The following is a 25020-nucleotide window of genomic DNA, read 5'->3' as shown; positions in this document are numbered from 1 at the left end:
AGAAGCAAGGTATAGAGTAATTAAGAAGAGTGGAGCCAGGGTGTCTGAGTTAAAATCCTGCATTTGCTAGGCAGGTCTAGGATTTTAGCAGGTTACATAACTTCTCTGTTAAAGTGTGATGGTTTCACAGAGCACTCACGATAAATGTTAGTGTCCTCTGTCACCATTGTCATATCTTTAGCTGGGACTCAGAAGACTAACACCTGAGAAATTTGTTGCACCTCCTGAAAGGTATGTGATCTTTATTAGTGGAAGAGGAAACAATTATAAGTACTACCTGTGCAATAATACTTTAATTCAGTATTGTATTATTTTATTATTGGATATGTGCTTTCATGCAGAATTTATAAACTGGAAACTGGAGTTGATGAGATGGCTCAGCAGGGAAAGGCTCTTGCTCCCAAACCTAACAAGCTGAATTTAATCCCTGGGACCCACATTGTATTAGGAAGTGTCCTCTGTCCTGCACACCTACGCATATGTGCACATACACACACTCACACACACACACACACACACACATGCATACATGCACATGCATTCATGCACACATATACACACACTGAATAAAAATTTAATAAAAATAAGAATTAAAATGTAAACCATGTAGCTCACATATGATTTGCATGTTTCAGTGGGTTGTGTTACTTAGATTGAGGTCAAATAAAACCATCAATTTGAAGAACTGTATTACAAAGGCTGGAGAGATAGCTGAGTAGTGAAGAGCACTGACTGCTCTCCTGGAGGACCTGAGTTCAATTCCCAGCAAACAACATGGCAGCTCACAATTTCCTCTAACTTCAGTTCTACGGGATCCTGGGCTAACCTTTGGATAACTTCTTGGCACTGCGTGCACGTGGTGAGTCAACAAACATGCAGGCAAAACACCCATGCACATAAAATTTAAAAATAAATAAATCTCAGAAAAAGTATATAATGGTATGATATGAGTGAAAACAAGCCATGTGTAGGGCAAAGAAAGAAGCATGCCCATGGATACTAAAGCCTAGACACATTCCACTGTAATACACTCACTTTTGAATCCAGCTTTATTGACATGATGGAAGTGAACACTTGGTTGATGACTATCTTCAAGGTTCATGTAATTAATGACACTAAGTAGCACAGCCACAACTCACCCAGTACTGCTTTATGCTGACATGGGGATGTGTTCTGCCCTCAAAAACGGCAAGTTTCATTGAACAGATCAAAGAACAGAAAGATCCCGACTTTGAAAAACAAATTAAAAGCAAACACTCACTGATTAGTCTGGAAGTATTCTAAGTAGATGTTTAGTTATATAAGTTCGGGGATGCAGTAGAACCACTCTCCTCTGGAGGAATCAGGGCAGCAGAGCTTGTGAGCGCCTGGACTAGGAAAGGCTTTCCTGGGGAGAGCAGTGCCAGAAGAAGCCAGGGAACAGTGAAACTCTGCAAGGCCAGGACTGCACTCTCAAGTCTTACACCGGAGCGAGGCGGGAGTGTTACACCTGTGTCTCTACGCCATGGTAGCTTCATCCAGGGAGGGGGTAGACCAGGTATTGAGACAAAGCCAGTCTACCCGGCTCTGCCCCAGACTAATTTTCAAAGTCTGCTCCAGGCCCTTTGTGTGGTGAGCAGAATTCCAAGATGTGTTCGTGTTACCCACTCTCTGGTGTGGAGACTTCTCTGCCTTAGAGCACAGACGGAGTTCTAACTTGTTCTGTCCGGTAGCCTAGCAGCTGGCCAGATCACAGCCTTGTCAGAGACCCTTTCTAGGTCCTTAATTTATAGATCTGCATAAGAACAGATGTCTCTGTGCATTAAGCTTCTGAGTCTGTGTGGGTTGTTGTTGTTGTTGTTGTTGTTGTTTTTCAGCTGCAGCAACAGAGAGCTAACAGCCTTACTTTAGCCTAATCTAATGGAAGGACAAAAAGTCAGGTTGGAATCTAGTTCAAATATACAGCTCTGTTCACTTACTCACTTACTCCTCTGCTCCTAGCTGTGATTTATTGTGCATTTATATTTTTCCCTTTCAACTTGCAAGTGTGAGTGACTGTATGTAGGACAAAAACCTTCCCACTCAATTACCATTTTCCCTCTCAAACCCCCTTTCTAGTATGGGTTATATAAGTTAAAAAGATCTAGGAGACAGTTAAGTGCCTGTCATGTAAGCATGGCGACCTGAGTTTGGATCTACAGCCCCCCCCAACACACACACACATAAAAGCCAAGAGTTTCTCTTTAATCCCAGTGCTGGGAAGGGGAGCAGTAGAGACAGGTGGACCCCTGGAGCTCACTGGCCACCCAGTCTACTAAAACTGGTGAGCTCCACTTTCAGTTAGACAGCCTACTTTAAAACAATATGAAGATAAGTAATCAAAGAAAGAAACCTGAAGCTGGGCGTGGTGTCTCATACCTTTACTCCCAGCACTCTGGAGGAAGAGGCAGGTGGATCACTATGAGTTCGAGGCCAACCTGGTCCAGGACAGCCAAGGCTACACAGAGAAACTCTGTCTCAAACAAACAAACAAACAAAAAAGAAAAGAAAAGAAAAGAAACCTGATGTTACTAATCTTACCTACACACTCACACATGCAAACACACGGCCACAGACACACACTCATAAGCACATACATTCTCATACACATATACAGGCATACATACACATACATACAAATCACACACACTCATATACACATTCTCACACACACATACACATGCACACACACATTCTCTCTTTCACGCACACATACACACACTACACAGGGAGGAGAAAGCACATTTGTATAGAAAGATTTTACCTCTTTATATCAGAACAAGCACTTGTTGTCAGAAATCAGCCATCACTGAAGAGGAACTGTGAGAAAAGACCATTTAACACTGTCCAGGTAGTGCAACTGGACAGTGCAACTCACGCAAACTCTGACATTTGTTGCCCTTCTGAATCTGCATTTTTAATGCACACTGTAGCACACATGTTTTCCGGAGTTATTTAATAATCTTTGACAACATCCTTGCCGGTTCTGTAATGCTTCTGACATGCTATTTCATTTTACATTCATGATTCAAGTCATTTAATCAATCTGGATAGGGCAGAATTTAAAGGGACTACAGCACTTCTGAGCACTTAGGGGCCTGGGAAAGTGGCAGTCACTTTATATGAACCTCATCAGCCTTTTCCCACTTGAAGGAACAGTACATCTTTTTAGAAGGCAGAGTCTGGTTTGGAATTGGACCTGCATCTGCCATGGAACGGAAAGATGTTCATATCTGCAGGTGTTACACTCATCTGGTTCTTCACCTTTGGTTAGGCTTCAAATAGGCAGGAACTATTTCAAGCTGACACTTGAGTCAATGAGAGCAACTGGGGAGCTAAGTTAGTAACAACAGACAGCAAGAGGTGGCTCCTTCAGTGGGCACACAAAGAAACCTGTGTGAGGATGCAGAGAATAATTGTGATGGTTTGGATGAAATCTCCCCTCATGATTGGTCATTTGAATGCTTACTCCCCAGTTTGGGTAGGACAGAGTGGTGTGGCCTACATGGAACAAGTGTGGCCCTTGGAGCTGGCTTTGGGGTCACAAAAGCCACATACTATTTCCTGTTTCTTCTCTCTGTTTCCTGCTTGCTGATTGAGCTGTGGCCCTTGGCTGTGTGGTGCTCGCTTGTTGGTGTGCTTCCCCACCATGTTGGTGACAGAGGTGGACTCTCACCCCTCCAGAACCGTAAGGCTCAAATAGACCTTTCATTTTATAAGTTGTCTTGGCCACAATGTTTTATCACAGTAGTAGAAAAGTAAGTAATATAATAAGTATCGCAGAACTTAAATACGTCTATTTCCTCCTCCGGAAATTTTCAAAATTCACTGATATTAGTGATAACAATAGAGTCAATTTGCAAAAGCTTTGGTGAGGCTGTTTTCAACCACCTTGATTGTGACACCAGAAGATTGTTGCTGTCAGCTGACTTGTATCCCTCAAAAAGATATGTCTAGGTCCTGAGTCAATGTGCATTATTTTGACAGTAACAAGTGAGACAATCTACTTTGGTTCATAACTTAAAACAGTTTTGGTCATTGTAACAGAAAGACATGATGGAGCAGCTTCATCCATGGCAGCAGACAGTGACAGATGAGAAAGCAGAGGCTGGGACCCACAGCAAGAGACTAGGCAGGTAGGCATGTGACAGAACATTCAAATTCACTTACAAGTGACCCATCCTTGTCAGTCAGGCCCCACTTTCCATAGGTTCTACAGATTCCCAAAATATTGCCAATAGCTAAGCTACAGGTTTACAAAGCATAAGCCTATGACTCAACTATGCCTTAGACTCAAACTATGATAAGTCCTGACTCCAGAACCCAAGATTTTGACTGTCTGGAAACAAGCTCTGTGCAGCTGTAATCAAGTTAAAAATATCTGTATCTGTATCTGATGGGCTGCATCTTTTAAAGGGAAAGGACACTGGAAACATGAAGGCCCTTCCCCCAGGAATGGAGTGTGGGTAGATGACCAGAGAGGCAGAAATTTGAGTGACACACTTTTAAACCAAAGAACAACAGGGATTAGCAGTGTAGCTAAGAGCTAGGCAAAGGAACCAAAGAGATTCCCAGAGACAGCAGAAGGTTTCTGCTCACACACCTCCCCTCCTTGGTCTCAGACTTCCCAGTACACAGGACTTCAAGGGAATACACTTCCAGTTGTAGTATTTATCTTGATAATTCTAGAAAATGAACACAGCCATTCTAATTATAAAAGTTGTAGGATTAATAGATGCACTGATGGCAGGTTAGGCACGCCAATTTTAGCAGAGAAATTAGAAGGAAAAAATGTTGAAGTTTAATTCAGAACAAGCTATAACACAAATAAGTGATAGAAAAAAACAAACAAAACAAAAGCCTAGTCATAAACACTGGGTAGCCTTCAAAGTTCATTTAATGTGTTCAAGGCAGTAGATCTGATTCTGTACAACAGAAAAGGCTGAATTAGATTGTTGAGGGCTCCCTTTGTGACACTGTTGTTTTGTGTCCATCATTAAGCTCCCAGGTTGGCTAGATTGTGGGAAACTAGAAACATCCTTGGAAATCATGACAGTAGCAACACTTTGTATTGAGTTTTGGGGGGTAGAGTTCAAGATATTTTCTCTATAAGACACTAGTCATCTTCATACTATGGCACAAAATATGCTTTATCATTCTTTAAAGAATAGCGAAACAGAAACCTGAGGGAGTTGAATGAAAAAGATTACTCAGGGCTGGGGTGTAGTTTAGCTGGTAAAGAGCTTGCCTGGTGTCCATAATCCCCAGAACTCCCTAAGACAGACATGGTGGCACATGCCTGTTATATCAGCACTTGGAAGACAGAGGCAAATCAAGAATGCAAGACTATAGTTACAGAATGTGCCCAAGTCTGAGGCCATAATGGGCCAAGTGAAATTCTGTCTCACACCCACATACTCAAACATCCTTTACTGTTGTGCATTGCCTGAACAAGGAAAGACAAATTAGTGGCATGTGAAGAGGGTAGAAATGTTGGTGCAAGATGCAGTACATTTTGTCATTCCCCTAATTTCTTCTCTCTCTCTCTCTCTCTCTCTCTCTCTCTCTCTCTCTCTCTCTCTCTCTCTCTCTCTCTCTCTCTTCCTCTGCTAAATTTCATTGCCCCTATTTATAAAAATACATTTTCGGTTATAAAAATATTTAAACACTTATTGGGAGTGAAATAATTAGTCTCCAGAGTGATTGAGAATGTTAGTAGCTGTTGTTCTTCCTTCCTCGGAGTTTCCTCTTAGGGCTAAGACTAGGACATCATTGTAATAAATAGGCTGTCTTTTCAGTCTTGTGTTAGTGTCCTCTATGTCTGAAGGAACAGAGTGGAGCAGCCATCAGTGGAAATATTTTACCCAGGGAAACAAACTACAGAGCTCTGACATCGACTTCCTAAAAGTTGGGTTTTATTTCTCTCTTTAGAAAAAGCCAATTCTTGGGCCGCCTTACTCTTTCAGAGGACACATTCTCAGTGCACTTCAATGACAGACTGACATTTTCCCTTTTCTTCATATTATAGTGCCATTACCTAAAAAGTGCAACACATAGCCACCAACATGGAGCACCCTGCTCTACAACACCAGCTGCTCTAGCTGCCCAGACCTCTTGGCCGCAGCCACCCATTCATTCCTTCCCTCACAGCTATGCCTGAAGCAGCTGAAGGGAGGACAAATTTACTTGGGTTCATGGTTCTGGGGGCCCCAGTCTGTCAAGGAAAGCAGCTGTGTGGCAGAATCTTGCAGCTGAGCCTTCTCACATCATGGCAAATAAGGCAACAGAGAACTTAAGTCAGAACTAGGGATGGAAGGAGCGTCTCCAAGCCTTAGCTTCAGCTCCTTTCTCCTATACCTAGGACTTGGTTCCAATGGTTCTCTTACCAAAGTAACACCATGTATTGGGACTATGTGGGGGTGCAGGGGGGGTATTTCCCATCCATACCAGAAAGCCATCTTTAAAACAGATGCTATTTTGAAAGAACAACCCCACTTGTACAGGTTGCACTGTAGTGTCTATGTAGATAAAAGCTTTTTGTTTAAAAGCTGTCAGCAAGGAATTTCATTCTTTCATTTGCCTTTGAAAAGTGACTAACCTAGCAGGTAGCAATCTCAGCCATGTTATTCTACTCTGACACAATTAATGATCCAAAGTGACACACCCCTTAAAAGAACAGAAATCCTGTTAGGCTTCAAGAACCAGAGACTCAAAATCCAAAGACTAAATACTATTGCAAAGCTCCATCAGCTGGGAGCTCCAAGGAACTTCCCTACAGAATTCCACCTGGTCCATACTTAGGCTGCCAACTGCCCACACCAGCCAGATGGCTCAGCAAGGAAGGACACCTTCCATCAAGCCTGATGACCTGCATTTCATCCCTGGGACCCACATGGTGGAAGGAGGAAACCTACTTCTGAAAATTGTCCTTTGACAGCCACACTTGTTCCAAGGCATGTGCATATACACATGTACACAGGGTCATGTATACACCTAGGGGCTTGGGGAAGAGACAGAGAGGTACAGAGACAGAGAAATGTAAATATGTGTGTATACATATATATGTATATATAAAACAATAAAAATCATGCAAAATCTGCCACAAGGGGGTACTTAGCTAAAAGACTCCAATTGATAGTGGGAGGGGACCCAGGGACTCCCTATGTTACTAGACTATGTGATTCATGTAGGAATGCTCTACCTCAATCCTCTGACCAGTGCCTCAGTGCAAGCATTTATAAATATTTGCTGATGTGTGAATGAAAGCATCAGTACCTATACTTTACCAGTAGGAAGAGAAAATTGGCAGTTACACACTTTAATGATGACTTACACATCTGCGAACAACAGAGTGGGGAAGACCATAGGTGGTGGGTAGTGGAGAGAGCTGAGTTAAAAACAAGGGGAGGGGAAAGCCCCGCTCGTTCTGCTTCAGTACTTTACCCATTACCATGATACCGAGCCAGATACACATCCTACTTCAAAGGCTTTTGTAGTACCCTTGGTAATTTCCAGTAAATGTTAGCTATTACTATTATTACTATTATTATTATTATTCTAGAAATGGGTAATGGGTTCAGAAGTCATGCAAACTAAAAGCATATTCCCAATGCACATGCAAGAATAAAAGTGTATGACCATTAAAAAAAATACTCAGGGTATGTATCCAATTTATCCAACCAGGTTGGTGCCCTTAATGACTTTCTCTTCCCCCATAATCTGCACTACAGACACTTTATTAAAGGTTCCCTACCCCAGAGTAGCTGCTTTGCACCACCTCTTCAGTACATCCAAGAGAGGCAGGCCTTTATTGAGCTGGGCTTCTAGGCCCCGAGGTGGGCACTGAGGTAGTCAGGAAACCTTTATGCATAATACTGATAATAATACCTGTCAATTACTGAAAGTCTGCTGTGTCCCCCAGTTCCACTAAGCACTTTATGCTCACTATTTTATGGACTGCTACAATGAGCTTACTAGCATATACACTGAACACTTCCATTTTCCCTGTGAAACCTCTGAGAGACCCTAAGTAATCTTTTCCAAGATCTGGTTCTGAATAGAGACAGACAGAGAAGTGAGTCAGCTCTTTACCACAGACAGACAGACAGACAGAGGGTGAGCTTGGCTAGATCTTCAAGTTCAATTCCTTGTAGTGAAAGAGATTCAGAAGGTAGGCCTATGAGAGACCCCAGAAGCAACTCAGGTACAGTTTAGACTACAGTTTGAACACACCCTGTCATGTCCTGAGAGCTGCCTATATGGTGAGGCTCAATAAGGGACAGGAGTCGATACCACTGTCAAGACTCTAGACTGTCACAAGTTCACTTGGCTCAGCTAACATAACTTCCCAGCCTGGTCCTAGCCCACAGTTGTGATGTTTTAAACACTGAGGTGTAGGGGTCATCGTTGACACATTGAGAATTATTGCCAGTGTTTTGTCTTCTTGTCCCCTGATCACATTGGACCGCATGAATACAGAATTTATGGAGCTTCCCCTGCAGTGTTGTCTTCAGGTCAAGCATCAGACGTAATTTTCAAACGTCTTAATATGTTAAAGACTTCTAACCCCACTCAGCATCATTGTTATCTACATCTGAAAAAACGAGTACAGACACCACTGTATAAATAATATTGACTGTAGTCAACATTGGCCACAGACAGTGACTTAAGGTAAGACAATTTACTGAAGGTGCTTCCCAAAGTAGAATTGTGAGTATGCTGGCATGGGGACATAACCACCACCTCTACATGTAAACTCTCAAAGGTTTGGATCTATAACCAAGAAGGTTGAGGCAAGAAAATCTACAGCCTCAAGGGCATTCTGAGTTCTGAGTTTGAGATCAGCCTAGGCTCATAGTGAGATCCAAAAAAATGGGGCTGGAGAAACAATTCAGAACAGAAACAGTTAAGGGCACTTGTTGATCTTCTAGAAGACTCCAGTTCTGTTCTTAGCTCCCACCTTACAGCCATCTGGACTCAAGTTCTATGGGATCCCATGCCCTTAGCAGGCACTAAACAGGCAGGCTATACATAGGTATACATTTAGGCATATACATAAGTAATAAGTAAGTAATAAAAAATAAGTAAATGAATAAATAAAATATTTTAAAAATAAAAGCAAGAACTTAGTGTAGTAAACATGCCTATAACACCAGCACTTGGCAGAGAGGGGCAGTAGGAAGAGAAGGTCAAAGTCATCCATGGCTACACAGCAACTTCAAGACCCTGGGGCTTGCTTGGACTACATAAGATATTGCCTTTAAAAAAGAAAGAAAGGGGGATGGAGGGAGGAGAGGATGGAGGGAAGAAGAAAGGAAGAAAGGAAATGAGCGAGAGTGGAGGGAGGGAAGGAAGAAAGAAAGGATAGAAAGGGGAATGGAAGAAAGGATTTGATGCCTTGTATTATTTTTTAATGGTTCTATGACTTCCCTTATCATGATAACTAGGCATCTCCTTTTGGTGAATACTGATTGGTATTAACATTCATTATGCCTATGGAGTAACAGTAAATCACCTATACTACATTTTTAAAAAATTATTAACTTTTATGCACATTTGGTGTTTGACCTACAAATATGTCTGTGTGAGGGAGTTTGATCCACTGCAAGTTGAGCTACAGACACTTGTAAGCTGCCATGTGGCTACTGGGAAAATTAAACCTGGGTCCTCTGGAAGAACATCCAATTCTCCTAACCACTGAGCCATCTCTCTAGCCCCTATGCTACACTTTTTAAACCCTGGTATTATCATCCCATGTTATAGACAACTGAGAATATGGACTCATGAGCAGACTGTACGTCTGCTATTCCTGCATAGAATCAACTTCCAGAGCAGGCAGGTTAAAGGGAATTCTTCCTTCCATCATCCAGGAGTCCAGCCTTGGTCTGTCCAGTCCCTGCCAAGGAAGCCCACTCAGGGGAAACAAGAGATCCTCACTTCCAAGTCAGTCAAACAGAGACATGTGTCAGAACCTCAAGTATGGCAACACATTTGAAGAAGGTAATGGTGCATTACTTCACAAATATTTAGGTGCTATGTTACATTTCTTTACTTCTCAAATAAATACTGTGATTTCCCTTAGGCAGGGCTCTAGGGGTGTTTATAATCTTGCATTTAGAAGACAGAAGCCAGGTCACAGACTATATTATTCTCAATACTCATTAGAAGCTTCAGGAAGGAAATCAGCCTAAGTCCCCCAGGTAGAGGGGCTCTGCCGGTAGAATTTATCCTGCAAGAGTGACCGTGAGCTCACATATGTCTCTTAAGACCTTAATAGTTTAGACACAGGGTCAAAGCTTCATTTATTGACTTCTAGATGAAGAAGATATCAAGGATATTTTGAAAATAATTGGTAATAAACAGAAAGGTTGACTCATATAAGCTTCAAGGAGGAAAATGCTACCCACATACAGATCCTAACTCTGTGTATTTCTCCGTAGTATTAAATCTATCATACTAAATGCCTGCAGGGATTAACAAACATATCCACATAACTTAGAAAAGCAGAGCTGACACTATCTATGGCAATATTTTTGAACTAATGGTTGGAACCCTGAAGCACATTGTTAAATCAATTTAGTGGGTCATAAGCAGTATTTCTCTAAAAACGGAAGAGAATAGATTATTGGAAAAATGGAAAAATTGGATTGAAATAGAATATATTAGGCTGTGTAATACTGTTAGGTAAAGTTAAACTTTGTGTTAGGAATGTAAATACCACATCCACTTCTCTTTCCCTATCAAATAGAACAAAGACAAACTTGATATTGTTAAATAAATACATACGTATAAATGTATATGTATGGGTCATAATAAAAAGCATGCTTCCTACTGCAGGACAGGGAGAACACTTTTAGAAATTTGTTACATATATACACTCATATGCACACATATGTACATATTCCCATATAATAGTGCATATCTGAAAAATGCCTTCAGCATAATTTTTAAGTAAACTTGACACAAAGATTGCTGTGTGTGTGTGTGTGTGTGCGTGCATGCTCTATATGCAAGTATTTGAGGGTGCACTCACCTGTGCACATGCATATAAAAGTCATCAATTGACCTTGGGTGGCTTAGACTATTCATGTAACCTAACCTTTCATATAGGTTTCCCTATAAGCCCAGAGCTCACCCACTGGTGGACTGTGTGGCCAGAAGGCTCAGAGATCCTTCTTCCTCCATCCCCAACAGTAGCATTACAGACATGCTGTATTTTATCTCAGTGCTAGGGATTCAAACTCATGTCCTCATGTTTGTGTGGCAGATACTCTATGTACTAACCCTAACCCTAGCCTAACCCTAACCCTAACCCTAACCCTAACCCTAACCCTAACCCTAACCCTAGCCCTAGCCCTAACCCTAACCATAACCATAACCTTAACCCTCCCAAGCCACATGGGGTTTCCATGCAAATAACACATGGAATGTTTGCTAAGTGACATCTACAAGGAGAGATGGGCAAAATAGAGCAGGGAATATAACTTCCCATCCTTCCCCAACTGGGCAGCTCCTTCTGCCATACACAATGCTAGACAGGGGAGAGAAGCTGGCTTGAGGAAGGCAGACTGCTTCGCTGCTGTAAGTACTTATTCATCTCAACAGAGTGTGTGTGTGTGTGTGTGTGTGTGTGTGTGTGTGTGTGTGTGTGTGTGTACATATCTATCTACATTTATCTATCTATATCATCTATATGTATATCTATATGGGGAGAGAAGACAGAAAGAGAGAGAGAGAGAGAGAGAGAGAGAGAGAGAGAGAGAGAGAGAGAGAGCCTTGCAGGTCAGCTCAAACTACTGTACCAATCAAGGACAATGCATGCAGTAAACCTAGAACCCGTAACCAGATCTACCCAACAGACACCACATTGTCCACAATTATGTGGAGGGCAGGGACTTACTGGGACATGAACTCTGGTGGCCCCTATTAGACCACTTCTCCTTGGTGGGAAGACCTGGTGACACTCAGAGGAAGAGGAAGCAGGCTACAAGGAAGAGACCTGATAGGCTATGATCTTATAGGTTAGATCTTAAGTCCCCTTCTGTCACAGACCTAGGGGAGGGGAATAGGATGAAAGAGGGAGGGAGGAGGAATGGAAAGATACAGGTGAGGGATAACAAATGAGATGTAATCTGAATAAACTACTTAAATAAAAGAAAAAAACAAGAAAAATAAAAGATCTACACTAAGCTCAGAGTATGGCTCTACTTGATTGACTTTAAAATTTACACGTAGCAGCTCAGTTGTAATTTTCAGAACTTCCAATGCTAGGGTAGAATACCTTCATGATAGGAAAGCAGACCGTTTCTATTGCTCATTATACACCTTGGACTTCAAGCTTATTTCTAGGCAGCTTTGTTAGATTCTTAACTCTTCACAGACATCTAGCAGGATATGGCATGATGTGAAGTGTGTGTAAGATTTGATCAACAGCTTAAGGAACTGTCAAATGCAGTGAAACTTTACAATATGAGAAGTGCTTCACAACTCCGAGATTCATAATTGCACGAATAATTATATGAAATGGCAAAAGAAGTCAGTTTTGCTATTGGTATGGAAATAAAATTTATATTTCTAAAGAAAAGAATTTGACAGAATCTTAGCCAAGCTAACCAAGCAAGACAGTCTAATCTGCTTGCTTCTGTGTGTTCCCTTAATTTTAAATGCCGCTTTAAGTATTTCAATGACTGAAATAATAATCCATATAGTATAATATTAGAGGCCTGTGTGTCTACATACATTAATTTCAAACAACCAAGAAAACTCCATTTATTCTCAGTCTCACACTGTCTTCACATTATTATTGTTGAAAGAGAGAGAGAGAGAGAGAGAGAGAGAGAGAGAGAGAGAGAGAGAGAGGGAGGGAGAGAGAGAAGGTGTTCACATGCTGGGATGTATAGTTTTGGCGGTTGCTCCTCACCTTCCCTCTTCCTGAGGCAGGATCTCTTTTATTGTTTCTGGCATGCTGCATACTCCAGGGTAGATGCCCTGTGAGCTGCTGGCTGACAACTGCCTCTACCTCTGCCTCCCTGCCTGCTATGGTACATTGAAAGTTCAGGTGTGTGACACTGTTTCCCAGGCCTTTTACTTGGGTTCCTGGGATCACATGCAGGCCAGGTGAAGCATCTCCCCTGCACCTTTTTTTTTTAAAAATGAGTTTATTGAGGATTTCTACATTTGCCAACATGAGCCCAAAATACAGATTTAGTCACCTCACCCACCTGTTCTATCACTGTCTGGCATTCTTTACAGTCTAAAGCTAACTTAACCTTCCAATCCTGTCTCCTACAAGTTGCCACACACGACATTTAAATAATACCCATTCCTCTGTTCCATTAACTGTCCTCCCTGAGTCAGAGCCACATGTTGTCCATTTGTACAGCCCTCGTTGTCCTCATTCCCGGCTCTGGACCTAACCCACATCACAATTAGAGATCATAAATAAATTCACTGTCGTCTGACTCAGCTGTGGTGAGGGAGAAACCCTTCTCTCCTGGCCAGTTCTGCCCTTGTGGTCTGTATAGTGTGTCTCAGATTATAAAGTGCATGCAAATCTCCTGGGTCCTGTTCACATGTAGGTATTGACTCAGTAGGCTGGCTTGGAGCTGGTGATTCAATTCTGCATTTCTTACAGATTGCCTGGCCATGTCAGAGCTGCCAATGTAGGCACCATGTTTTTGAACAACAAAAGTGAGAATCTTGACTTGCAGAATTTTCAGAATTGGTGCAGTGGTCAAAGGCACTGCCAGCAAGGCTAACAACTTGAGTGTGGTCTTTGAGATCCACACAATGGAGAGAGAAAATTGCTCCTGTAAGTTATGCTTTGACCTCCATGTGTATACTATGGCATGCATGTGCCACAGTATATGTGTGTGTGTGTGTGTGTGTATGTGTGTGTGTGTGTAACACACAGAAATAAGGAAATAAGTACATAAATAAATGCGTGTATGTGATACATGATTTTAGTTGCTCAAATCTTCTGATTACTAATGACACCCAGGTCCTGTCTTAAAGTGTTTTGATTTTATGGCTATGAGGCACAACCTGATCTGTAGAGTTTTACACATTCCTTGTTTGACTCTGATGTACAACAAAGTTCAAGAACATTGCTCTACACCTCAATTCTGATAATCAGGTCACTGACTTTTCTACTTTACTTAAATTCATCTTGAAAGTCTACAGAGGATCACTATTGTTCTTATAATAATTGTCTTCGCCTCACTCATGTATGCCTATTGCAACATACACTGATGTCATCCCTTTTCTGAGGACATGTACTTTTTGTTTGTTTGTTTGTTTGTTTTGGTTTGGTTTGGTTTTTCAAGACAGAGTTTCTCTGTGTAGCCTTGGCTGTCCTGGATTTGCTTTTGTAGACCAGGCTGGCCCTGAACTTACAGATCAGCTTTCCTCTGCCTCCCTACATCCGTGCATTTTGCCAGGCTAGGACATGTATTCTTTTAAAAGATTTCCTTGATGCTGTTTCTACTTTTCTCCTTGGGTCTTTGAATCCAAGTGGTGACATTCTTGGCTCTGAGACTTCCTATCCTAGCATGTTTTGTCTGCACATGAAATAATTGTTGCGAGGCATATAAATTTAAAATGAATCATTCACTGATTTATTTAGCCAAGTCCTTTCCAAGTTCTTCTTAAATATCAGATAATATTCTAGAACCTGGTGATAGATACAGAATTAGACAGAAAAGTCAAAGTAAAGCCCCTAGCACTTTGATGTTTATAAGCTAGTAAGAAAGACAAATAACAAGGAAATTAATAACAATTGAGCTCAAGAACAATAAAACATTATGAAAGGGAGCTGGCAAGAAAACTTGGTAGAGAAAGGTGCTTGCCACCAACCGTAAAGACTTGGGTTCAACAAACGATGGAGAGAAAGGAGAGATTCCGGTAAGTTGTTCTCCAGTGTGCACGCCTGCATGCATGCGCATGTACGTACACATACACACATACACACAATAAATATAGATAGATAAATGATAGATAGATAGATAGATAGATAGATAGATAGATAGATAGATAGAGCAACAGCTATGAGAGAAGCTGTACAGAGGAAGAAAATTCCAGAAAGAGGGAAGGAACAGTGGAAAGGCTCTGAGTGGGTAGCTTGTAGTGTTTAAGGGAGAGCAAAGAGGTCATTGTGAACTGAGTAGAGTGAAAAAAGAGGCTGTTGGTGGATGGCAAAGTGACTGAGTTTCATCAGCCACATTAGACATATTCTTTCATGCTAAGGAGATGGAATGTCTTTGGGAAATTTTGAGCACATGGTGTTAAAAAGAATGATGTGGGTATAATATGTTTTTCACATCAAAATCTATTCAATAATGTTTGCATAACTTTTCACTTGTCTGCCTGTGAATGCTTAAAGATATATAGCCACTGAGGTTTATCAGCACATACCACTCTATGCTTTTCCAAACATTTAGTGGTTAGACAAAAATAGCACCATCAACTCTGTAGTTGCAATATAAAGAGAAACAGAGAGTTTTGTGTAGGCTACATTTGTTGAATTCTTGTTTGACTTAAATATAGATCTGGTTTTGAGAATCAGATCACTTTGTACATCCTGCTTGGATACCTGACAGCCATTTTAAACCCAGTATAGTCAAATGAGAGCTGTTGGCTTGTCTGCCGAATCTATACATCTTTATTTCAGTGAATAGAACCCTTATTTATCCAGTTGTTCTAGGTAAAATTGATTTGGCATCGTAGGCTGCACTCCATCCTCAAGACCAACCAATCATGTCATCCTGTAGGATCTATTTTCAGAATATCTCGTCAGCCAACCTCTTTCCTCATCTCTACTGCCTTGACCTCTGCACCACTGTGTACTGAAGAGAAGGGAACCAGAGCTCAACTTTGCCAGCCATCTTGTCTTTCTCAGACCAACAAAACTGCTTCCTGCTGTCTTGCTTCCCAGAAGGCTGTCATGCATAAGGAAACCCATGGTGACCTTTGCAGAGTGTAATCATACCAGACCATGTCTCCACCTAACACCACCGACTGCTGGGCTTTGCAAGGAGATTCTTGTTGGCAGTTGGACGGGTTCTGTGATAGAGCATGAACATAGTGTGCCAAACAAAGGCTTGGGTTCTAGCTCCAGCACCAAAAATGTGTGTGTTTGTGTGTTGTGTGTGCGTATATACAGTGTGTGTGTGTGTGTGTGTATTTGTAAACAAACATATAAAGTGTTAGACATGGTAGTTCAAGACAAGAATTCCCTGGAGACTGAAGTAATGGGATCCTATAAGTGCAAGGATCCTGTGGAGCTACACAGTAAATTCCAGGCAAGCTCAGACTAGAAAGAGTGTGACCCTATCTCAAACAAAAACAAACAAATGATAAATTAATTGACCAGTTAAAGGGTAAAAGGGATATCAAAACAACCTGGTAAAGTGGAACATTATTTAGCTTCTCCTCGCCTGTCTGAACTCATCTCCCTTCCTCAGTCATTTTCTTCTTCTTATCCATTTAGCTTTCAGTTCTATTCTGTAAAAAACAGAAAAGAAGAAACTGTTGATGGTCAAAAATGAAGGGACCTGGAGAGTGTCTGCACACTCATGGGTCCTTCATTTGGCACCTGTGTCTCTCTTTATATTTACCTAATGATGGCTTTCTTCATGCCTTGGCCTGACTTCCCTGGGTGTAACCTGGAAAGGCATGGAAACAATCTAAGGGAAAAACCATCAATGTGGAGAAGACAAATGCAAAACCCAGCTGCTTAGGTTGCTGGTAGAATGTTCTTCAGGTCACTTCCACTTGCTTTCTCAAAGGAATCTCGCCCTAGGAAAATGGGCCCTGATGTCCACAGCCTTAATCTACTATAGTACACACTTCATCTACTTTGCATTGTGCACACTTTTCCCATTTCTTGGTGTTTCTGGAGTGACTTTTTCAAATAAACATACATCAGGCCTTGACTCTAAATCTATTATGAACAAGCAAATGAAAGCCTAGTCCAAGCTACTTCTCACCTTTGTGCTTTTATAGGGTCTCGGCCCTTGTCTCAGAAAGATCTTCTCTGTGACATTGTGAGCCATCTTTCTTATCAGTCTAAATCACCCAATATCATAGACTAGGAATCTTGAAAGAACACATACATTTATTTCTGATAATCCTGGAGGCTAGAAGGTCTAAATCATAGTTGTGCAGGTTTGGTATCTAGCAAGGGCCCTTTGCCTAGCCCAAAATATGGAACCTTCTGGTAGTGTCCTAAGATGGCAGCGGTTGTGAAGGAAGCCCTTTGAACTTTCTCTATAAGATCACTGATCTCGTTAATGGGCAACCCTGCCCCAAGTGCCCAAATGCCCTACCTCCTAATGCCATCACTTTGGGTTTTAGAACTTCAATTACACATTTTGAGGTACACAAAAAAACACACTGGAACAGTGGGTTTCACCCAGAATGACTCATTTCCAGAGAGCCTCCCTAATGCTTCAAGTACTTATCTGTCACACCTTTCTCACATGTCACTTAGTGCTAAAACTGAGGTACAACTTCAAAAGTTGATTGACTGTATCTCCTCTCTCCTCTTCACACTCACCATCAATCCCCAAACACTTTCATAGAATAAAAGATAATAATAATTCCTTAAAGGCACATATTGTCTCTCCCTCTTTGACCAGTCTCTAACTCAATACCTAGACAAATACAGGCAGTTAACATGTGTTAACTGGATGACCTGTAAGGCCACTCCTCTCATGGGTGCTAAGGAATTGGCTTTACATGTTCTATAAACATGAGAAGAAGTAGTACATCATGGGTTGGAGAGTGGTCCCAGTGAGCAAAAGTCTTGCCCTGTGAACCTGAAGGTGGATCTAATGTCACAGGGAAACAACTCCTGTCATTGTCATCAGACATCTGTGCGTGGTCTGTAGCATACACAGCACACACGTGTGCCACGCTCACAGGAATTTTTTTTAAGAAGCACATCTTTCAGAAACAAATTTGATCAGAAAAAAAAAGAGTCCTCATATGCATCCGTGGGTGCATAGACACGTGTATACATAGCATTTACTTTTCAATAATTAAAATGCTTTACTTTTATCTTTAAACAAACAGATGTCTTTTGGTGTAACAGGGGAGATTCGTGTGGGCTGTCATGATAAAATCATCGCTCCCTGTCCCTTGCTTTAGGGGTACTGTGATAGGAAAGTCTGAAGCCTTCCTCTGAGGGACCTGTTCTCTAATTGGAAAAGGGAGGGAGTTCTAATGGGAATGGATGGCTACAAAAACTGTCCCTAATTTTTTTTCTAAGTTTCCCCTGCTCTCGGGAGCTTTAAAGCCATTACCCATACTTCCCCATTTCCTGGCCCAGTTTTCCCCAAACTGAGTTCTCCAGAACCATTAATTTATGTTCTCTAGAGACTAGATAAAAATCTGTGTTCAAATAAGGCTAGAAAACACAGATTAAAGCCCTTCAAACCATCTACTGTGCATTTCCTTAAACCTGTTATAATGCTTTTTGTTGTTTTGAAAACAAGTAGCCAAACACCGCAGTGACTTAACATGGGGAGGAGGCATTCCAACTCCTGAGCACACAGAGAGGGAGGTGCCATGTTGTGGGTTTCTGGGAAGGTTGCTTAACTCTGCAGTTAGTCAGTGCTTATGTCCTCTGCTATCAACGAAGCAGAACGCTGAAGGAAAAGACTTACACTATGCAGGTCCTTTTTATTTGGTTCCCTTTTTGCTGTCTAAAAACATTTTAGACACATTTATTTATTATTTATCTATTATTTATTATTTGTTTGTTTGTGTATTTTGGAGGGGTTACATGCCTCTGTGTGCAGGTAGAGGTCAGAGAATAAGTTTAGAGAACCAGTTCTGTTCTCCCACTATGTGGATCCTCAGCCTCATTGAGCCATATCAACAGGTGTGTTTAGGTGTCTTTATTAAAAGTCAGTTATTAGTTTATTATTTTTATATGTATGCTCATGTGTCTGTGTGAATGTATGTCACATTTGTACTGGTACCCACAGCAGCCAGAAGGTGTTGGATCTCCTAGAACTGGAGTGGAAACTGCTGTAAGCTGCCTGGCATGGGTCCGGGAATAGCACTCAGGTCCTCTGGAGTAGCAGGCACTCTCAATCCGGGAGTCATCTCTGCAACTCACATGGGTTAGATTTTCCAGCAGGCTTTCATGCTGGCCAGAATGGCTTTGAACTAACTATGTAACTGAAGGTGGCCTTGAACATCCAGTCCTTCCATCACTGTCTCTACTGTGCTGGAAGGGCAAGTGTCCAGCATCACTCCTGCCTTGTAATCTTCAGTTTCTGAAGAAAATATCAGAAGTAAATAATTAGAGCTGGCTTCCATGGCTATCAAGTCACAGAAGGTGAGCTGGAGCTGTGTGCATCTGATTCCCAGGGCTTTTTCCTCCATGCAGCGCGCGTGAGGAAGCTACAGCAATGGCATAGAGCTCCCACCGACACTAAGAGCATCCTTTGCTGACATTCCCATTGGAATAGAGAAAGTGGCAAGGACACTATGTGAAGTATAATTATAATTTGTATTTATTATTCATAAAATGCTGATTTATTATATTTCCCCTTATAAATAATTTTTAATAATTGAATAGAAACTTTGAAAATATGAACCATTTCTGCTTGAATATATACTATGGCCCACATATGGACCATTATACTGAAATTAAGCCTCTTTTCTGTGATAGAATTTAACAGAAGAATCATAGATATGTCTGATTCTAGTTATGAACTTCCTAATTTACATGGAAACATGCAGGACACTCAGTGGGTGTATTTTTGTTGACCTGGTGCAGCATATTTATATACTGCATACATATTTACACATTCACCTGTATAATGCATAGATGTTCCCTGCAAAACCAATTTTGAGACATTAAGTATATAAAGTTCTAATTTTTATAAAGTCTAAATCTTTTCATCCTCACATTCTTCTTTCTTTCTTTTTTAATTTTCCCAGAGAGACAGCTAAGACACAGGACTGCCCAATTACTGCACTGACCATATGGCAATTCGATTGAGAAATACTAACTGGGAAATAAAGTCTGAATATAATAAAAGTAGAGAACAATTTGTGATACACTAAGCTAAATGTTACCCTACGTTAGTTGCTTTTCCCCTCTCTGACAGAGCAACTTAAAAGAGAGAAGAATTGTTCAGACTCACAGTTTAAGGGGCTTCTGCCATGGCAGGAAAAACAGAACAGAGTAGCTCATGTCCCTTGTGACTGAAGCTTCCAGCTGACTCCTCACAGGATAGCCAAGCTAGGAAGCAGAGAGAGTGAACAGAAAGAGCCAGAAATACTATGCTAAGAACCCAGCCCTAGTGACCTACTTCCTCCAGCTAGGTCCTCGCCCCTAAGGATCCTAAGGAGGCACCCACAGCAGTATCCCCAGCTGGGGCCGAGTATTGAACACACAGGCCTTCTGCCTTTGTTTCAGACTCAATCCAGAAGACAGGAGACACAGCTGCACATCTCCTCCTGCGTCTCCAGATCATTACTCCATGGTTACGTTCTAGTGTTCCTGAGGGAACCACAGTGGGTGAATTCTGACTCAAAAGAAACAGTCACAATGCTTTCTGGCTGAGTACAGTCTGGAGACATCCCTTTCCGCTCCTGGGTGTCTTCAGACAAGTCATTTCAAACCCCAGACTCTCCCGGTATTTGTCACTTGTAAAATGAGCCCAGCAATATGACTTAGATCTTGTCATTCCTCACCGAAGTGTTGTGGAACATGCTACCTTCTGCACCTCGCTTTCCTCTTAGCTTTTAACTGCAAAAGTTTTGAAACAAGAGTACTGAAAAATTAGCATAACAGAATTGATTCAGAAGGATTTCTTACGCATTGTATTGACATGGTAATTACTGTGAAACCCGTGATCAGTGATCCGTCCTGTGTGTGAACAACCCGGGGAAGAGGTGTCATTCTTCTCAGGCGTTTCACTCAACCAAGTAAGGTGTGACTGAGCCAAAGTACACGCTCTGCTGTTAAAGTTGTCTTTTCCACAAAATAACATTATAAAAGAAGGAGGAGGAGCAGGAGGAGGGAGAGCAGGGCGGGGGAGAGCAGGAACAGGTGGAGGACATAGGGAGGAGTAAATGAAAGGGAGACAGAGCTACAGACCAGGATCTCTCATGAATGTAGATGCAAAATTTCTCAATAAAACATTAGCAAGTCGAGTCCCACAATCTATAAAAAGTGTTGTATACAGGACCAAGTGGGATGTGTCCTAGGCCCTCAGGACCCATTCATCATTCAAGAATCAATTAGTGTAACGTATCACACAAGCTGCCTAGAGGAGAAAGATCATGCAGTCACATCCACTGATGAATAAAAGGCATTCAATAGAACCTAACATTGTGCTATGACTAAAAATAATTTAACTATGAATTTTTTAAGAGGCCTTCCCTGCCTTAATGAAGAATAACTAACTTTACAGCTATAGCTAACATTGCACATAGTGACAAAGAGCCCAGAGCTTTTCCCTTGTGCTCAACAAGTCTCCAGCAATGTTGCTCTTCAGCGTCACCACAAGTCTTAGCTACAGCACAGAGATAAGCAAGGGAACTGAAGGTGCAGAGATATGACAGGAACCAACATAAGAGTGAAGGGCGGGAGCAGAGATGAGGAACTGACACTACCTGACACTGAGACACATCCTAAAATTAACCAAATTCTAATGGGACTAGTGAAAAAACAGGCAAATATATCAATGGAAGCAAAAGGAATGCCCAGGAATAGACCCACATAAGTCAACAGATCCTTGATAGAAGCAATATGGTGGGTGGGATGTCGGACAGATAGTCTCTTCAACAAATACTATTGAGACAATTGAACATCTTCATGCAAAACAATTGAAACATCCCAAAACAAAAATGAGACAGACCTTACAGCAGTCACAGAATATGGTAGAGCTACATAGGCAATAAAAAAATATTAAACTAGAATAAAATGTGAGAGAAAACTCTATGACATTGAGTTTAGTGATTTTTTTTAATGCAACACAAGGGAGAGAAGTACAGGCTGCAGAAGAAAGGATTAAAAAACCGATTTGAATACAATTAGATGCTTCCGTTCTGTAGCAGATGCTGCCCTTATACAAAATCTGTTAGATAGGAATCTGGGATATTCCCAAAACAGTGTCCAGAGGCCAGAGGTTAGTGAGGGGTGCCTGGATCAGGACCTCCCTTATCAATAGATTAATCAAGTGTGAGGCAATAGCTTAATGTGCCACTCAGACGTAGGGCTTGGCTGGAGGGTACAGTTCTCAGGGGGAGTGAGCTTAAAGAGAATTGTGTCTGTGATCCTTTCCTCTCTCTCAGGCTGTCACTTCTGCCTACCACCCCAGCCACCATGATTCTGTGCCTCAAAATATTCCAACACTAATAGGTCAAGTTGACCAGCGACTGGAAGCTTTGAAACCATGAGGTCTGATAAGTCTTTGCTCCCTTTTAACTGTTTTTATCTGGTATTTTGCCACAGCAGTGGAGAGCTAATAAACACAGAATGCTTAAAATGTACAAAAACAAAACAAACAAACAAAAAACACTTCATCGGTCAAAATTTGGACTCCTCTCTAAGAAAGATATGCAGATGGCAAATGGCCATAGGACTAGATGTTCCACACTGTATGTATCATTATTCATTTGTCCAAATTCAGAATGCATTGCATGTGACTGTGATACAGACAGGCTGTGGAGTGGGCGATAGTGTGTGTCGAGGTTCAAGAGCTGTGGCAAGTGCACTGCGTTCACACAGGCTGTTTGTTGGTAGCAGGAAGCCATGCATAGGGTATGGGGGCAGTATAATCTGCTCTAACCATTAAAATTTGCTCACAAGTAAGAAGTGAAAACATGTGTCCCTGTAATGCCTGCACCCGTGAGGCCGAGGCCAGAGCACAGTGGCTGGGGTCCAGCATGGCCTCCACAGTCGACCTCAAAAATACAAACATAAGAGCAAAATAAGCCCTATAGATGGCTGTTTAGGCCTCTGTTCTCACATTTGCTGACTTTGATTTCCAGAATGCTTATCAAATGGGTACTTTCCTTTTAAATATCATTGTCTTTATCAGCGTGTGATGCACACATGTGTGGGGACATGTTCCATGTCGCATATGCTGAGGCTGGAGGACAACTCTGTGGAGTCTGTTCTCACTGCTACCTTCCCATAAGTCCAGAGATAGAATTATGGTTTTCACCTGCTGAGCCACTGGGAAGCCTTGTTCTCTCCCCACACCCCTCTCTCTCTGACTACAGGAATGCATTCCTATAAAACACTCAACACTATTGCCCTAAAGTTTCCAGTTGTGACCAGCACTCAGAAAGAGAGACAGAGACAGAGAGAGACAAAGAGACAGAGAGACAGAGACAGAGAGACAGAGAGACAGAGACAGAGAGAGACAGAGAGAAACAGAGACAGAGAGGGAGACAGAGATACAGAGAGAGAGAAACAGAGAGAGACTCAGTGTTCTCTACTCTGCTCATGCTGCTAGAATTTGTCCAGACACTTTTGAACTTGATGCACATATATAAGTCCATAACAGGGCACAGCAGAGAAAGGTGTACTTGCATTTTGGGAAGTGAAGGGTTAGAGATTGAACCCAAGACTGCATGCATTTTAAGCAAGCCCTGTACCAACTGTGCTACATTGGCAGCCAGCCCCAAAGCACTAATAGTTATTTTAAATATTTAAGTTACTTGTGTGTGTGTGTGTGTGTGTGTGTGTGTGTGTGTGTGTGTGTGTGAAAGAATTTACTGAATTTATTATATTTTTTAAGTAAAAATATTCTCTGTCTTTTTTGTTTTTTTAAATATATTTTATTAATTTATTCATATTATTTTTAAGATTTATTTATTTTGTGTGTATGAATGTCTTGCCTGCGTGTACTTCTGTGAACTACCTGCATACCTAGTGCCCACAGCAGTCAGACGAGGCCATCAGATCTCACGGAACTAAAATTATGGATGGCCGTGAGCCACCTGGTGACAGCTAGGAATGGAACCTGCGTCCTATGCAAGGATTTTTAAAAAGGCTCTTGGCTGCTTTTCTCCAGCCCCGTGACCTTCTTTAATTTTTAATTTATTTTTGTTTGTGTGTATGGATGGATGTTTGCTTGTCTGTATGGGAACCACGTGTATGCAGGATCCATAGCAGCCAGAATAGAACATTAAATCCCCAGGAGCTAGAGTTACAGGCAGCTGTGCAGTGCCACACATGAATGACGGGAACGGAACCTGCGTCCTCCACAGGAGCAGTAAGAACTGTTAACTGCTTAGACATGTCTCCAGCCTGGAAATGCCATTTTTAAAACCTCACAACAGGTATGATCTTTCTTTCCAGGTCAGTCTTGTCTCTATTGTCTCTCTAACTGTCCTGATGTGAATTTATCCTGGGAAGCCTTTCTTGCTGTGGAACTTGCCTTTCTATGCACCCCTTTCCATATGTTTCCCCTCTGCATATATGTCCTTAGTCATATATGGAGAGTTTTTTCTTTAGATAATAACAGAACTTAATTTTAATATAATGCCAGTTTATTCTCCAAAGCTACCATGCCAGGAGACCCACATGCAAAGTAAGAGACCCACATATGTAAACAATGCTTCATTTTATATCTAAAAGTAAATGCATAAATTAACATAAGGGGTACAAACATTATTCTGGGTTTGTAGATGTAGGGCAATTGATAGATTGCTTCTCTAATATGCATAACGTCTGGGTTCAGTCACGAGCAAAGAGTATAACCGTATAACTGAGTGTAGTGGTGCATGCCTGGAATCCCAGCAATGGGGAGTTGGAAGCAGGAGGATCAAACCTCAAGTCATCCTTGGCTGCACAATGAGTTTAAGGCTAGCCTGGGCCGCACATGGTCCTCTCTTAAAAAACAAAACACTTGTCCATGTTGATTGCTATTCAGAGCTTCTTAGAAGCCGCAGCTTTCAAGCAGCAAAGTAGCTAGCTAAACCGTGCCCTGAAAGATGCTACATTACAGAAGGAGGGAGGTGACAAAA

General features: G+C 41.6%; 1 protein-coding gene across 1 annotated transcript in view; it reads left to right on the top strand.

Annotated features, from left to right (window-relative positions):
• The window catches only part of ADGRL2 (adhesion G protein-coupled receptor L2), a 504554-nt gene that overhangs the window by 169273 nt on the left and 310261 nt on the right, over nt 1–25020 (top strand). The gene's annotated exons all lie outside the window — the stretch shown is intronic.

The sequence above is a fragment of the Acomys minous genome, assembly GCF_964271855.1.
Source record: "Acomys minous genome assembly, chromosome: 14".
In the NCBI taxonomy this organism is placed as follows: domain Eukaryota; kingdom Metazoa; phylum Chordata; class Mammalia; order Rodentia; family Muridae; genus Acomys; species Acomys minous.
Note: the sequence above shows the minus strand (reverse complement) of the source record. Positions and strands in the feature narration are given on the sequence as shown.